The 15,843-nt window shown below is 44.7% G+C and overlaps 1 protein-coding gene and 1 long non-coding RNA gene across 4 annotated transcripts in view; one reads left to right on the top strand and one right to left on the bottom strand.

Annotated features, from left to right (window-relative positions):
* Ankrd11 (ankyrin repeat domain 11) overlaps nucleotides 1–15,843 on the top strand; it is a 158,964-nt gene that overhangs the window by 109,970 nt on the left and 33,151 nt on the right. Inside the window, exon 3 of one of the 3 annotated variants that reach the window (XM_030243850.1) lies at nucleotides 3,411–3,531. The exons of the other annotated variants lie outside the window; for them this stretch is intronic. The gene's annotated coding sequence lies outside the window, so the exon portion shown is untranslated. The remainder of the gene's footprint in view (nucleotides 1–3,410; nucleotides 3,532–15,843) is intronic. 3 annotated transcript variants of the gene reach the window in all.
* Gm39273 overlaps nucleotides 14,437–15,843 on the bottom strand; it is a 47,466-nt gene continuing 46,059 nt past the window's right edge. The window contains exon 4 of the long non-coding RNA XR_003947488.1: nucleotides 14,437–14,839. This is a non-coding gene — a long non-coding RNA (predicted gene, 39273). The remainder of the gene's footprint in view (nucleotides 14,840–15,843) is intronic.

Genomic DNA, 15,843 nt, shown 5'->3' with positions numbered 1-15,843 from the left:
AGGCTTGGCCATTTCTTGCCTGTAACATGCCAGTACAGGATTATGGATCCACTGTGTTATGATTTGTAGGTGTGTCCTTATGCAGATGACTTGGCATATGTGGGGCTGCAGACTGCATTTGCCTTCATGCTATTGCTCTGCTGAACAATGATGTCTAGAGAAAAAGTGTAGGCTGGAGAGAGGAGGGGGTGGGTGATGATCTTTACTTTACTCTGGAAATCTTTTTTATTTTAATGCCATTATCTTCTATTTGCAGCTTTCAGAAATCAGCTGGTGTCACTGCACATATGCTTAGAACTGTTGCTATAACGACAAGCCTGGCAGCCCACACAGTCCTTCTGGAAGGCCTGGGTGCTGCTTGTAGCATCTGTTACAGGAGGACACACATCCCTCTGACCTGGGAGGATCTGTCAGTTGCTATGTTTCTTAAAGCCTCTGCTTTCTTGTGTGGTTGCCTGCTTACTTCACCTGGTCAAGATGCCGAGCTGTGTGTTTAGTGCAATGAGAAGTAGAACCTTGAGACTGTCTGTTTCTGCTCCTCTCCTTCCCACACATGCAGCAGAAACAGGGCCATTTGTTAGTTGGTGCCGTCCAGCCATCGTTGGAAAACTGGATTTGAGCCCTTTACCATGGAAACCTCAAATTTAGGAGCAATATTTCATATAAACAACATTTTCTTCAAGTTGCTTGACTATGGGTTATAACTCCTTGGTTATATGTATTAAAGAAATTTGGTGTCATTTCTGTATTATAACTATCTTCATCTGTATATACAGTAATAAAATTATAATCTATATGAAATTGGATTTGAAAAGTAAATTGTTCTTTCCATGCGTCATTTGGCTGTCATCTAGCAACTCCCACTTGACTACATACAAAATGACTTTTTAAAACTTTGTTGGTTGTGAACTCCCTGAGAATTGGGTAAGCGCTCTGGGTCCATCCTGAAAGGCTTTGCATTTGTGGGTATCTTCTCTTTTTTTAAAAATCTCCGGATTGGTCCCTTCCTCCCCCTGCCCCCATCTCTATGTAACCCTGGCCATCCTTAAACTCACTATGCAGAGCAAAGCTGGCCTCGAACTCAGACACCCACCTGCCTCTCCCTTTTTAGTGTTGGGAATAAAGTCATGTGCTGCCACATCCAGCTTTTGGTATCCTATATAATTTGGGTGTTTTCAGAACTCTGGACTCTGATTTACCCCTCATTTTAGTTATTTTTACCATGGAGAGAGCTTCACTTGAATTTGTAACTCTTATTTAAAGTTGTTCACTATTGTTTTCTTGGTCACATTCCACTGACTCTGTTTGCAGAGTTCCCTTTCCTGTTGATTAGCCTAACACCTTCTGTCTTCAGGTTTACAGTGTTCCTGAGGCAGCCTTAGAACTCTGTAGCCCAGGCTGTTTCCAGAATGGCTGTGGTGCTCTTATCTCACCCTCTTGAGTGCTGGGATTACAAGCTTCCTATCTTTTGGTAAATTGATAGCAAAAGACATTTGTTCTGGTCTGAAGTGGAAAAACCAGGCATGGTGGTAAGTCAAAACAGTCTCACTGACTGGGCAGTGTAGCTGAGTAGGTTCATTGAAAGGTGTCTTCAAAATAAGGTCGAGAGCAGTAGGGGAATACACTGGAAGTTGGATTCTGATCTCCACACGTATATGTGTACACACACACACAAAACACACACCAGAAGTGCACAAATACATTCATTTGTAGTAACAAAACTTGTGAAGAAACAGTTGTTAGTTAACAAGAGAATGGGTAATTTTCAGACATTACACATCTCACCACAGTTATTACAAAGCACCCATAGTTAAGTCTGTATAATATTTAGCCTTGGAAAGACGAGAGTCAAAGTAGGAAAATTGGTTTAGGGGAGAAGAAACAATAGTAGATGAGTGTGTGTGCTGAGCCTCAGCCATATGTTAGCTCTTACGGGTCGTACATTAGAGGGGTTTGAGTGCTCAATAGTTAAGAGCACTTGCTGTACAATCATGAGGATTTGGTTGGCTCTAAAAACCATGCAGCAAGCTGAGACTTGTTGTGACTGCAGCAGTGTAGGGGCAGAGGAGGGTGCCTGGGACTTGCCCAGCCCCAGCTTCAATGAGAGACCCTGTTTAGCAGAATATGATAAAGTGGAGCATCCATTCTATATCTTTTTTCTGGTGGTAGTGGGGAGCATGCCCCTTCTATAAATTGTGATCCCTTAGAGAACTCTGAGTGTCTCAGCAAGTGTTCAGTATAGGCTGTATACCCTGAAGTAAATCCTGAAGAAGTAATGCCCACAAAGCTGTGATGTCCACGAAGGAGTGGCCTGGCTAGTGAGAGCAAGAGCAAGCCGGCACAGAAAGCAAGCCTCTGCCTCTGTGTTGTCTTTTATACCGGCTGCCAGCAGAAGGTGTGGCCCAGATTAAAGGTGCATCTTCCCACCTCAAAGATCTGGATTAGAAGTAGGTCTTCCCACATCAAATGATTGAATTAGAGGGGAAAATCCTTCACATTCAGTTTTAGTTCATTCCAGATGTAGTCAGGCTGACAACCAAGAATAGCTGTCACAGTTCTTTTGTGGAAATCACAAGATATAATTCCTTCAGGTACCCTCTAGATTTCTGAAATAGTTGTAAAAATCCATGCTTTCATACTTACAAATATCATGTGGTTTTGGCACCTCAGACTTTAGATCTTTGGGATTTGTTTGCCTCAGAGTTGTTTTGGTTCTTAGTATGGCATTGGACTGTGGCGTGTGAAGGAGCTTCCAGTAGGCAGAAATGGACTGTGTGGCTATTGTGCATGCTGAGGCCTCCAGTCCTGGTTTTGGCTGCTGGATGTGGGTATGCCAGTTTTCCTCTGGGAGTCTCATTTCTCTCTATGAAGTAGTTCTATCCACATCATCTGGGGAAAAAAATGTAAGCATAAAACATTGTATAAGTAAGATATGGTTAATGCATTTGAAACCACAGAACTTATTTTCTATAATCAAATCAGATTATATGAACTGATATGTTTAGTGAAAATACAGATATTCAAATAAGCCTGTCTTTGTAAAAGTCACATTCTTGGGTCTGTATTCATTCCTAGCCTAGTGTTGTTAACTTCTGTCCAAAACCAAACTGCTAAAGTGTGAGAACACTCCTTGAAGATGCAGAACTCTCGACCAGCCCTGTCTGCCTGACTTCACTACAGCAATCTGGTATATGTGGCAGCCCACAGAACCCACCGTCTTCTTTAGAATCTAATGTGTTGTAGTGAGTCCTTGTGTGCTGTTGCTGAGCCGTTGCCGTGGGTGAGTCAGTTTTTGACCATGTTAGAAGTGACTGGGGAGACTGGATCAGCATAGAAACAAGGCTTCTGTATGGAATAGGAAGTAAAAGTCACCTCAGGACAGACATTTTAAACTTCCCCTTCTGTCTTAGAGCCTGAATGAAGTTGAGGCCAGCAATCCAGCAGCATCGGTAACTCGCACACTAGGGTCAGCTCCTGTCTTATTCCTGCCTGAGAGACTGCGGGAAGGCTCACTGATGAGCACCACACAAGGTAGGGGTGTGGTTCTGATCCTAGAGAGAACTAAACATTTCTGGCAGCAAACCAGCCATTGTTTTTGAAAACATGGGCAGAGGTTCACACAGGCAAGTTAACAGAATGACATTCTTCATGTGATGATGGATATATGCCTTCCAGTATTTTCTGTTCTGATAATTGACTTGAGAAAGCTTCTTTCTTCATAATTGCCAAAATTGGAAGCAGCCAAGATTCAGCAGGTGAATGGATAAACAGTGATGTGGCCAGACAATAGGATATTATTTCATTGCTAAAAACAACCCAGCTTTAATCACAGAGGAACCACACCTGTGCATTACAAAGCTAAAGAAACCCATCGTGGGGGCTCTGATGCCATGACTCTGCAGTTAAGTGCACTTGTGATGGAAGCTGATGACCCACATTGGATCTCCAGTACCCACAGCAGAAGGAAGGACTGCTGACCCTACGTGTGTGGAGTGGCACGTGTGTACACCTCCAACAGAAACACAAGACATTTACAAAGAAAAAAATTTCCTTCTTTCTTCCTTTCTCTCTCTCTCTCTCTCTCTCTCTCTCTCTCTCTCTCACCTGCCTGCCTGCCTGCCTGCCTGCCTTCCTTCCTTCCTTCCTTCCTTAAATAAATAAATAAATAAATAAATAAATAAGCTGTCTTGAAAAGGCAACATGATATAGGGTTCTAGTTCTGTAAATCCTGAGAAAAGCAAAACAGGTCCACGGCTGCCAGGCCAGGAGGACGCAGAGCAGATGGCCAGACCACAGAGGATGTTTAGAGCAGTGAAACTGGGCTATATGGTGTGTTATAATAGTGGATATAAATGACTGCATTTGAGAATTACAGGACGTTTAGCACTCAGTGTGAACCTGTTGTAAATAATGAACACTGGGCATTAGTAGTGATTGCTGGACCATGTAGAGGCTGTGTACCTTTGAGGTAAAGGTATGTGACAACTCTCTTTTATATTCAATATTCCTGGAAACTTAAGGCTGCTCTAACTAATGGATGGTTAATATGCTAAAAATAATACTGAACTAAAGCCCAGCAACAACTAGAGTTTGGACAACTCCACCGTGGTGGGTGGCCCTTTATCTTTGTGAAACAGCCCCAGATGACCTCTAGTAGTGTTGTGTGGGAAAGGGCAGGGATTCTCTTCTAGACAACATCATGTTCAGACTTTTTAGAACCTGTTGTGTAAACAAAACAGTGCTAGAGTTCTGCCAGAGAAGATGAGAGTAGGAAGAAACTGGAGCTTCTTCAGCAGTTACTTTGTTTATAAGCAAGCAGGGAAGGCAGCACTGGTCTCTGTTGTATATCATAGACTCCACCAGGAAAGCAGCACGAACAAAGCCAGGTGTCGTGACCACTAGTGGCTAAGGCCTCCATGTTGGGTCATCGCCTTTGGGAGCACTGTGCTCAGACACGCAACTCAGCCATGACTCTTCTGTTTGCCTGCCTGCCATGCTTTCTGTACCACAACCTCTCCAGAGTCATTGTACTTTATGGTTTATGGAGTACCTCTTTATTATGTGTCACTCCAAGAGACCATGATCCTGTCTTTATGTAAAGATTAAAAGCCGGGCTAGAGAAACTGCCCTCCCAGAGGTCCTGAGTTCAATTCCCAGCAACCACATGGTGGCTCACAACCATCTGTAATGGAATCCAGTGCCCTCTTCTGATGTGTCTGGAGACAGTGACAGCGCACTGACGTACATTAAATAAATAAAAGGACACCAGCTGCTGCTGCTCTGGAGGTCCCGAGCTCCATGCCCAGCACCACTTGGTAGCTCGCAGCAGTGGGACATGGCGCCCTCTTCTGTCACGCAGGCACACATGCAGGCAGAGTGCTCTTATACATAAATAAATAAACAAGTTAGAGATGAGGATGCCTGTAAGGCTGCTCACTCCTGGAAAGCACACACCATTATTGTCCCAGGGCTGTCTGTGGAGTGTAGAATGACGTTCTCTGAGACTTGGTTCTCCACTAGAGAGCTGTCCAGCCTTTCCAAAGTCTAAACAAGAGATGCTGTGATGTATAGGAGGAGGTGCCTTAGTAGGTCATAGGTCAGGAAGTGTGACACTGTCATTTTTTTCTGTGAATTGTCACAGTACAAAGTTTATAAACAAATTTGATTAGAAAAAAGAATCTTCTTGTAAGTGGTACTAAGAACACACTCTGTTTTCTGTCACTAAACAAGGAAAATGCCAAGTGGCTTTGTAGGGAGGGGCTTTGAAGTCTTCTGCTCTTGGGTCCACCCTGGAATGTCCAGACCTTAGCATGCCAGGATTCCTAAAGAACATACCAAGCTCTGAGACTGATAACCTCAGCTGAGGCAGATGGCAGTTCCTATCTGCTGTCCTCTCATCTCTACCTTGTCATTCCTAAGTTTACCATATCAGGGCTCTAAAGGGCATTCATTTGCTTGATGTCACGTGACATACTTAGAAGTTTCAGAATAATAATTGTAATGCAACCAGGAACACTACCATTCCTGCAAAGAGGAATTTGTGCGCTCTAATGCTCACGCACGCACATGTGTACATACGTACATGTGCTATTTTAGGTTTTGGGTTTTTTTCCCCTCTTCTTATCCACATAGCATGTGAGAGTTGGTTCATTCCTTTGTATTCATGAAGAGAAGGGAGGTGTGAACTGCCTGGAAGGGCGTGGTTGGGATAGCTGTTGGAGTTCCCCTGCTTTAATGGTCGTGAGCTTTGTGTCATAGGTCTTGCTCAGGAATACAGCTGAGTGCAGTGCTGTGCCCACGCTGCTAGTCTCACAGGGGCATGGTTTTGTGTGTGTGTCTGTGTGTGTGTCTGTGTGTGTGTCTGTGTGTGTGTGTGTGTCTGTGCATATGTGTGTCTGTGTTCAGATGCATCTAGAGGCCTGAGGGAAACATTGGGTATTTGCTACTCCAGCACAGCCCATCCTTTTCTTCCTTTTTAAAGAAAGGTCTCTCATTGACCTGGAACTGAACAAGTCAACTAGACCGACTAGCTAACAAGCCCCAGAAACCTGTGCATCCCTGTTTGCTTATCTGTCTGTCTGTCTAAGCATATGCCATGAGGATCAACCCCAAATCTTGGTGCTCAGAGGACAAGCACTTTGTAGACTGAGCTTTCTTCCCAGGAGCTCAAGTAGGGCAGGGTCCTGGAAGCAGAAACTGACAGCCAGATCGTGGAGGGTGCTGGCTTCCTTCTCATAGCTTCTTCCACCTGCTTTCTTAGAGAACCCAGTGTGGTCTGGGCTCTCCCTCACAGGGCTAGGGCCTCTGCTATCTATCACTAATTAAGAAAATGCTATATATACAACTGGATTTTATAGAGGCATTTTCTCAGTTTAAGTTCCCTCTAGCTGGTGTCAAGTTGAAATTAAACTAGCCATCTGTGTTCCTGTCCCCTCATCGGATTGCTTTTACTGTTTGTTTTTCACTGTGCTTATAGGCCTGCTCTCTGACCCTGGCTCTGGACATGGCCTGCCTTGTTCACACTTTATCTTTTCACCCTTACACCAAGTATTCCATAGAGCAGTAGGTTGAAAATGGAAGTGAGCTTTTTTTTTTTCTCTTTAGATTCTGCTTTGGGTGTCTAATTAATTAATCTAATTAAGAATTTTCCTTACCTCCAGTTTTCCTCTGAGAAAAGGATTTTCTCCTTTTACATTTTTTATTTTGTTTTGTTTTGTTTTGTTTTTGAGACAGGGTTTCTCTGTGTAGCCCTGGCTGTCCTGGAGCTCACTTTGTAGACCAGGCTGGCCTCGAACTCAGAAATTCTCCTGCCTCTGCCTCCCAAATGCTGGGATTAAAGGCGTGCGCCACCACACCCGGCTACATTTTTTTTTTTTTAAATCTCAGTACTTGTGAAACCAAGGCAGAAAGATTGTAGGTTTGAGGCTAGTCTAAGGTACATTGCAAACCTTGCCCCAGAAAACAAACTAATCAGACAAAAAAGTCTTTCTGCACTTAAATCTTGTGTTTTCATTTTGGTTGGACCCTTTTTTTTCTGCTCCCCTGATACTGATAGGTATGTAGAAACAGTGGGATTTTCTGCCGTGGACTTGTATGCTACTGTCCTGCTAAACTGTTATTTCCAGGACTTTTTGATGGATTCCTTGTGATTTTTTTTTTCTACATAGGCAGTTGAGTTGTCTGTAAATAGTAATTTGTTTTAATTGTTCTTCATGTATACAGTTCAGAATAGTATTATCTTCGAAGTGCGATGGAGGCAGGGAATAGGGAGATGGAGGAGGAGGATGTCTTTGCTGCCTCACCAACTGCAGAAAGAAACTGGTTAGCTCTCACTAGTGGTGGTTGTCTCGAGTGTGGTTGTCCTTGAAAGTGTTCCACAGACAATCTAGGCTACTCTTAGGGCTATTTTGCTGGGGGTTTCTTCATGAACACTGACTCTTGTCAGGTGAGTTTCTGTATGGATTTTACTGTTATGTGGCTTTTGTTCTATAGCAAGTGGATTACAGGGCTGTGGTGAGCGTCCCTCTTATGTCTGGGTTTCCTGTTACTGTAAGTAGTCCTCCACATCTCTGAGTAACTCAGACTATGGACTGCACCCGTCTTTCCGAACTTGCTGCTTCCCTTGGTATTAGAGACATTACCCCATGGTGCATCCGACCTCAGAATCCCATAGTGCTCAGGAGCAGTGTTCTGCCCGAGTTTCCCCTGCACACAACCTTAATGTCCTTGTTGATGTGTTTGTAGGCAGTGAGTTAAAGGGTGGCTGTGAAGTGATATCTCCTTAGGGCGGTCTGTCCTTTGCCTTCAGCGCAGTGGGGCTTCAGATCCACTGCCTCCTTCCAGCCCCCCCCCCCCCTCAGTTCCAGGTGCTCCTTGCTCCAGTGCTGTCTGCTGACTCACTCACTGCCCTTGGTCTGTTTTCTGTGCTTTCCTGAGATTACTATTTTTAGTCATTGCATCACACCTTTAACACACATGCCTGTATTTCTGTCTTTTCACATAATCTTTTCAGGTTCTTTCTGCTCTTCGTTTTATTCCCCAGTCCTCTAGCTCTTTGCAGAGCTGTCTTTCTGTCTTATCAAGGCTGAAAGGGACCTGTTTTGTTCCACAGTCACAGTGGCCCGTTGCATGCTTTGTACAGGCTTGACTCACTCTGAATGTCATGCAGTCTTGAATTGGGCTCATATTGTTTCCATGTGACTCTGGTTCCCAGTACAAACACGAGGTAACCAGCACAGGCACTGGGGCGGGGGGGGGGGGAGGTCTGGCTGCAGGGTCAGTACCCTCAGCTCCTCTACTCTCAGGCGTCCAGTGTGCTGTGTGCCACCTTCCAGCACTCCATACTTTCTGTTCTTTCATGCATGTTTACAGTGAAGTGTGATTAGCTAGCTAGCTTTTATCATGTTTGTTAATTAAGTGAAACACAGTTCTATAAAGTGAAAATCTTTTTTTTTCCACTCCAAACACTTGCATAACCTTTGTTTTAGCAGTCATTATAACCTAATGAGGTTATAACCTAGTGAGGTGGAAGCCAGGTTCCATTTGCATGGAGGTATTCAATTTGCTGTTGCTACAGAGGGTTAGGGCCATCTATCCGTAGCTTCCCAAAGTCTTTCTTAGTCCTGTGTGAGCACTAGCATGGCCTTAGCTCTTTCTCTTTTCTGTCTTCCTCATTTTGGTTAGTTCTGTCCAGCGTCATACTGTGGTTAATCACTTTACCAAACTTCTCATTTTTTTTCTTTAATTTTAGGAATAGTCATTTCTGTAATTTGAAAGTCTCCTCAAATTGCAGCTGTTCCCTTCCCTCTGCTGTCTAAAAGCTACTAATATAGGTATGCACCGCCATCCTTGGAGGTTAAAAAACTATCTGTGCGTGTTTTCTTAAGTGAAACCCTTTCTGTTTTACAGTTCTTTGGAGGTCTAGGGTGGTGGTGACGACAGACAGACTTGGTTATATTACAGGCTCCTTGATGTTCACTACTTTCTCACAGCCAGGGAGACCCCAGAGAGCTTAGTTTATATGGGAAAATCTATTAAAGTATTTAGTCTACTTGAAGATAGGAAAGTATTACACTTGAATAGCAAAGGATCTTTATTTACAAATTAATTACTTTACAAAATATCAGTAATAAAATTGTAGTGAAAAAGTAGCATTGCTTTCTGCATCTGCCGTCTCTGGCTGACTGGCTGGGGTGGGGAGGGCCTGCTTTTGATGTAGCTGTTTTGCTAGAGGTACGAAGAAAGCCTGACTCATTACAGACACACAGAGCAGGAATGAGGCTCCCAGGATTGCCATGTCTTCCTTGGCCATGACTGGGGTAGAGCCTATGCTCAGCCTCTTAAGTTTGCTCCTGCCCAGTGTGCTGAGTGTGAGCATTGTGAGCTTGGTTATCTTGGAAATTTTAGTCCATTGAGTTGTGGGGATTTCTTATTCTACAGTGGCTAAAAACAGCCACTTTCATTCTACCTTGATCACAGCATGGTCCCTTTAAGTTGGGAGACACTTTGGGAGGCTTTGCAGAGAGTAGACCACGTTTCCAGAGTTTATTATTGGCAACAACTGCAATCCGTTTTCATTGAAATAATTGTCTCCTATTACTCACTTTTGACAAAATACTATTGACTCTTTGTAACTGTGGTTTCACATGTGTAGAAAAAAAAAAGTATAAAAATAAAATGGGCCAGACACTGAGCACACAGCGACTGTACAGCACATAACGACTGTACAGCATGGCAGTGTTGTTAGGTACCAGAGTTACCCAGATGTGGCAGGAAGAGTGGGACAAGGCTCTTCAGATACTGTGCTGTCGCTGCAGCACCAAGGATCTGCTCTCTGCAGGGACCTAGGACCCAAGCCTCAAGTCACTGAGGAATGTCTGTGACTGCTAGATGTCTACTTCTTACTAATTTTAAGTAAAACTTGAGTTCCATGAAAAAGAATCCAGTTCACCTGTCCGCTCACAGTGAGATGCTTTTCCTGATGCCGAATTCACTGTGCTGTGTAACAGGGGTGCTTCATGCATGTCTCCGTTTCTCAGTGAGTATTTAAGACTAAGGGCTTTAATCAGATTGGCCTGTAGGCATGTCTGTGGGACATTTTCTTACTGCCCACCCTGATGTGACCAGTTCTGTCTTTAGGCAGAATGTCCTATACTGTATCAGAAAGCCAATTAAGCAGAAGCTATGGGCAAATCAGAGCCATGGTCCTCCCTGGGAGTGATTCTCAGCCTTTGGGTCTCGACCTCTTTGACAAACCTCTATCTCCAAAAGTACTTACATTACAACTCATAACAATAGCAAAATTACAGTTCTGCAGTAGCAATGCAAATAATTTTATGATTGGGAGTCACCATAGCATGAGGAGCTGTTTTACAGGGTCATACCAGGAAGGTTGAGAGCCACTGATCTGTCTCCTGCCTGAGTTTGTCCTGCTTTCATTTGCTTTTCCTGAGTCCTCTTTAGTCATAGTACTTACCACAGCAACAGAAAATCCAGGAGTGAGTGTGAAAGCCTCACCTCCCAGTACACTGTCACTACCATGGGACGCACAGCGCACTGAGCACCTTAACAGTACGAAGAAAAGATGTCGATCTCACAGACCCTGAAAAGGCAAAATGGTCAAATTTTGACTATTGTCAAAACTGTAAGAACTGCTGTTAGCAGATTCCTAAAGGCCAGAGAGGCTGCAAGTGGTCCGGATGGCAGTTGCCATGACAACAGCCTGACAGAGGCCATGGAGATAGGATATAGCTCTGCTTAGTGCACGCTAGAGACCCCCAGTTTTATCCTGTAACAAGAAAGCAAACGGAGATGTTAGCTGCATTCAGGAAAATGGAATGGCTCTGAAAGTGTAATTACAAATAGTTTTTAAACATCACAATTTTTAAAATAATTTTTTAGGCTTTTAAGAGTGTGTGTGTGTGTGTGTGTGTGTGTGTGAATGTTTTGCCCACATGTATGTGTGTGTACCTTTTGTGCCTAGCACCTGCAGAAGTCAGAAAGCATTTTGGATCCCTTACAACATGAGTTATAGATGATTATGAGCCACCATATAGGTGCTAAGAATTGAACCTACTTTCCCTGCAGGAGCAACCAGTGCCCTTAAACTTCGCTATCTCTCCAGCCAAGTGTTGCAAAGGAATAACCTTTTGATCCTTTCCCTTCATGCATGAATGTACAAAACCCATTCTTAGCTCTCATGCAGACACAGGAAACAGGCTGATCTGATCCTGGGGACCTATATTAGTAAAACTTAAAAAGATAGAGACAGGGGCCCCCAGTAGTTTTTGCATTCATGAAAATATGTTTATTCATTGATAAGTCTCCATGGTTGTGTAGCATATTGAACATTTCAGTCTTGACTCCCCCACCCCCACCCCACCCCCCAATTCTGGAAAAATAGCTTATTAACCTTTCTGGTGTCTGTGAGAATTCCAGTGTAATCGGGTCTCCCTATACAGAGGACCTGGCTCCTGCAAGTGTTTTGGCTGTGGCTCATTCGTCCTTTGTAGCCCCCAGTCAGACAGTCCTATTTGTTGATGTTCTGTTGTCTGTAGTAGAGGGTGACTTCCAATACTCAGGTCTTTTCCTAGCATTTGTTAATTTTGTTGTTGACAGCTTCTATGTGTAACTGTCCTGAAACTTGTTCTGTAGACTGGACTTGCTTTGGACTCAGAGGGATCCTCCTGCTTCTGCCTCTGGAGCGCTGGTATTAAAGGTGCTCACCATCTCGGCCAGGCTGTTGTTAATTTATGAATTTTGTAGCTTCTCACTGACTTGCTAGACTGTGCACTTGGACTTGTTTCTGTTCTTGCTTTTCTATGGCTCTTCTCTTGTGTCTGTAATCCCAGGGATTCCTAGGCATGAGCATCATTTTGGAGTTTGACGTCCTGAGTTTTCTGCACACTGTCCTGGCTTTGTGTGCCCCTTAAGAGCTCTGCTTTTTTGTATGGCTGCAGCTCCTATGAATAAGGTGTTCAGAATGGCTGACAGCCTATCTATCCTTGGCTGATGGTGGATGTGGATATAGTCCGGGGTACCGGATTTAGACCCGTTATATCTGGGCTTGCTTCCAAGACAGTGGGGCTTGGCCAGAGCCTCCCCTGTCTTGTGCCCATGGGTTCCCAGCCCCATGAGAACTTCCACGGGCTGTGCTTTGTTCACTTCGTCACAAACCACTAGTTGGGGGCGAGGGGTTCTTTTTCTGTCAGAAAGCCACCTACAGTTTTGTGGATTCTGTCATTGTTTCAGGGGAAGAAACTGCAATAGTATGCTGATGATAGAGGGTGTCTTTGCCTTTCACAGGCCAGAATGAAAGGATGCCCTGTGCTCTATCTTGTCAGAGCCCCTAGGGATGATAGGGGTGTTATTCTCTTCTCTGATGCTATTACTGCGGAGCCTTTTTGGTTGAAACCTTTAGCTTTGTAGTAGAGTACTTGCCTAACTTTGCTAAGCTCGGGTTTGTTCTTTAGCACTTAAGTGAGTGCCGGGCCTGGTGGCACACACCTTTCATCCCATCACTTAGGAGGCAGAGGCAGGCAGATCTCCATGAGTTGTTCTGCATAGTGAATTCCAAGTTAGCTTGGCTATTTAGTGAGACAACCAAAAGATCTCACTAAAAATAGTCTCACTATTTAACCCAAGCTGGCTCAATCTCAAAATGATCTGCCTGCTGTCCTGGATTTGCTTTGTAAATCTGACTAGCCTTGAACTCAGAGACTTGCTTGCCTCTGCTTCCCAAGTGCTAGGATTAAAGGCCACCAGGCCAGACCAAGACATCTCACTTTTAGAGTCGAAAATTCAGAGTAGAGAAACCATAGCTGCAAGTGAGATCAGAGATTTTTGTGCCTGGCCTCAGCCAGAATAGAGAAACCACAGCTGCATGTGAGAACAGAGGTGCCATGCTTGGCCTCAGGCACTGTAGTAACTTGGATGGGGGCACCTGTTCCTGCTGGCAGAGGGTTCTCGTAAGGATGGCCTGGCCTGTCGTCGTTTTTACTTCAAAGTAAAATTGGGTTTTTGTTGTTTGAGACAGGGTTTCAGTGCACAAACTAGTCACTTGGGAAAAGGAATCGAATTGCCCCCAGCAGATTGGCTTGTGGGCATGTCTGTGGGGCCATTGTCTTGACCAATGCTTAATGTGGAAAGGCTTGATCCACTGTGGGCAGTGCCACCCCTGGGTTATATATAAGAAAGCAAGTTAAGCAAGCCATGGAAGAAGTGTTCCTTCCTGGTTTCTGCACTTGAGGTCTGCTTAGCAGCCCGAGATGATGGACTGTGAAGTATGAGATGAAATAAGCTGTTGGCCTGGGTTTGGACCACTTTATTGGGTTCTATTATTTACCACCCTTTCGACCCCTCAACACTAAGTAGGAGAGAAAGGTTAGAGGGGAAAGGGGACAGACTATTTCGTGACTACAAGGGGCATTGGGTCCCTTGGGGCAAGTCCAGTTTACACAGTCAGGCTATCTCCAAACCAACACATCCGCAATGCTGAAAGCAGCAGCAGCAGCAGCAGGAGTGGCTATAGCCATGGCCTCCTCCACAGAATCCCCAGAATGCAGACGATATCACGCCCCGCCCAGAGCAGGAGGCAGCCGTCAGTAGTGGCTGTGGACAATTTGAAGCAGCCCCATACCCCACGCCTAGATTAAAACACAAACATACGTAACATAACCTGGTTTTTAACAAAACCAGATTCTCACCACAAAGCTCCTTTCCTCTTCAAGCTGTTTTTGATTAGAATGTTTATCACAGCAACAAAAAAACAAGTAGGGCAGTCTCTTCAGCCCAGGCTCATTGCCATGTGGCCTTATACTGGCCCCAGAGAAGGGAGTCTCCTCCTACCTCAGCATCCTTAATGTTGCTATTCTGGGCAAGGACCAGAGTGCCTGCCTGCCTGCCTGCCTGCCTCCTCCAAATAATGCTCTTAGGCCAGTTAAACACTGAGAAACTACTTGGGAGTTTTTATCATTTATTACAGAAAAGTAAGATAAGATCATGAGGTTGTACAAAAGAGTTTGTGGGTGTGGGGTACACAGGAGTGAATGTGCAGCTGTGCATGTGGAGGCTAAAGCAGGACAGGGGTGCCCCAGCACTGTTCACTGTTGTGTTGCCTTTAGACAGGGCGTCTCACTCAACATCTTTGGCTCGGCTTTGTAGCCAGGGATCCCTCAGGGTCTCCATCCCGTCCCTCATGCTGGGCAGCAGCTTGCACAGCCTGACTTTTACCTGGTGCTGGAGATTGACACTCAGCTCCTCAGACTTGCAGAGCTCGTGCTCTGCCCCACCGAGCCATCTTTCCAGTCCCCGGAGCCTTGAGGTTTAGAAGCAGTTCTTCCTACAGGGGTAGATCAAGCATGATTGAAGACAGGGAGAGCTAGGACGAGGCTGTAGGCCCCGATGTCTGTCAGTCAGAAAGGGCTTTGACTATATAAGGGAAGATCGTCCAAAACACTGCTTGTGCCTTGGCTGGCTGAGAAAAGGGTTTTATTTTGTTGTGTTGTGTTGTGTTACTGTTGTTTTTGTAGTACTTGGACTTTCATATGCAAGTTAACCTTTGTGTTAAACACTGCTTTTTAAATTTTGACATAAGGTTTTATTACCCTGTTGGGACTGACCTTGAACTTGAGAATCCTCCAGCCTCAGTCTCCACATAGCACTCCCTCATTCTCTCCATTTCCCTCTCTCGCTCTCCCTCTCCACCCCCTCCCCCTTCCTGTCAGAGTAACTGAAACCTGTGGTAGGGCAAAGCATGGAACAGACAAAACCAGAGTGAAGCCTGAGAGAGAAAGTGGTCTATTCCACGTTGGACGGTTGGAAGGCCCAGCAGAGGAGGAAGGCAGGACAGAGCAATCAGGATCAGCTGGTTTGAAGAACCTCTGAGGAGGGACTCTGGCTGCTTGGTGTCTGTCTCTCCTGAGTGGTTAAAAGGCAGGGTCTGTGGCTTGTGCATGATGAGATGGTAGTTGGCTTGCATAAGCTCTTGGCTATCTCTAAAATTAGGTCTCTGTCCAGCAAGCCTTTCAGGATGTCAAGTTAATAAATTAGTTAGATTGTAAAGTATGCGATTAATGCAGCATGTGTCTTAAGGTATTTTCAGAAACAGGTCAGAACCTTGAGCCCAAATGAAGAATCTGGGTCCATGGATGTGAAGTGGGGCCTGAAGCAGCCTGAGCATCCTCTAGGGACTCCTTCATAGTCATAATATACCTGTGTGTCTACCACTCAGGTTTCATGAGGGAATCTTATAGACTTTACCAGATACCTGCTGCTCTATTAAAGTAGATTATTTCTCACCCTACTTTCTACATAGGAGTATGAATAGCAAGAGAATTTTGAAGT

The sequence above is a fragment of the Mus musculus genome, chromosome 8 (assembly GCF_000001635.26).
Source record: "Mus musculus strain C57BL/6J chromosome 8, GRCm38.p6 C57BL/6J".
In the NCBI taxonomy this organism is placed as follows: Eukaryota; Metazoa; Chordata; class Mammalia; order Rodentia; family Muridae; genus Mus; species Mus musculus.
The sequence above is the reverse complement of the archived record's forward strand: the minus strand, read 5'-3'. Positions and strand labels throughout refer to the sequence as shown.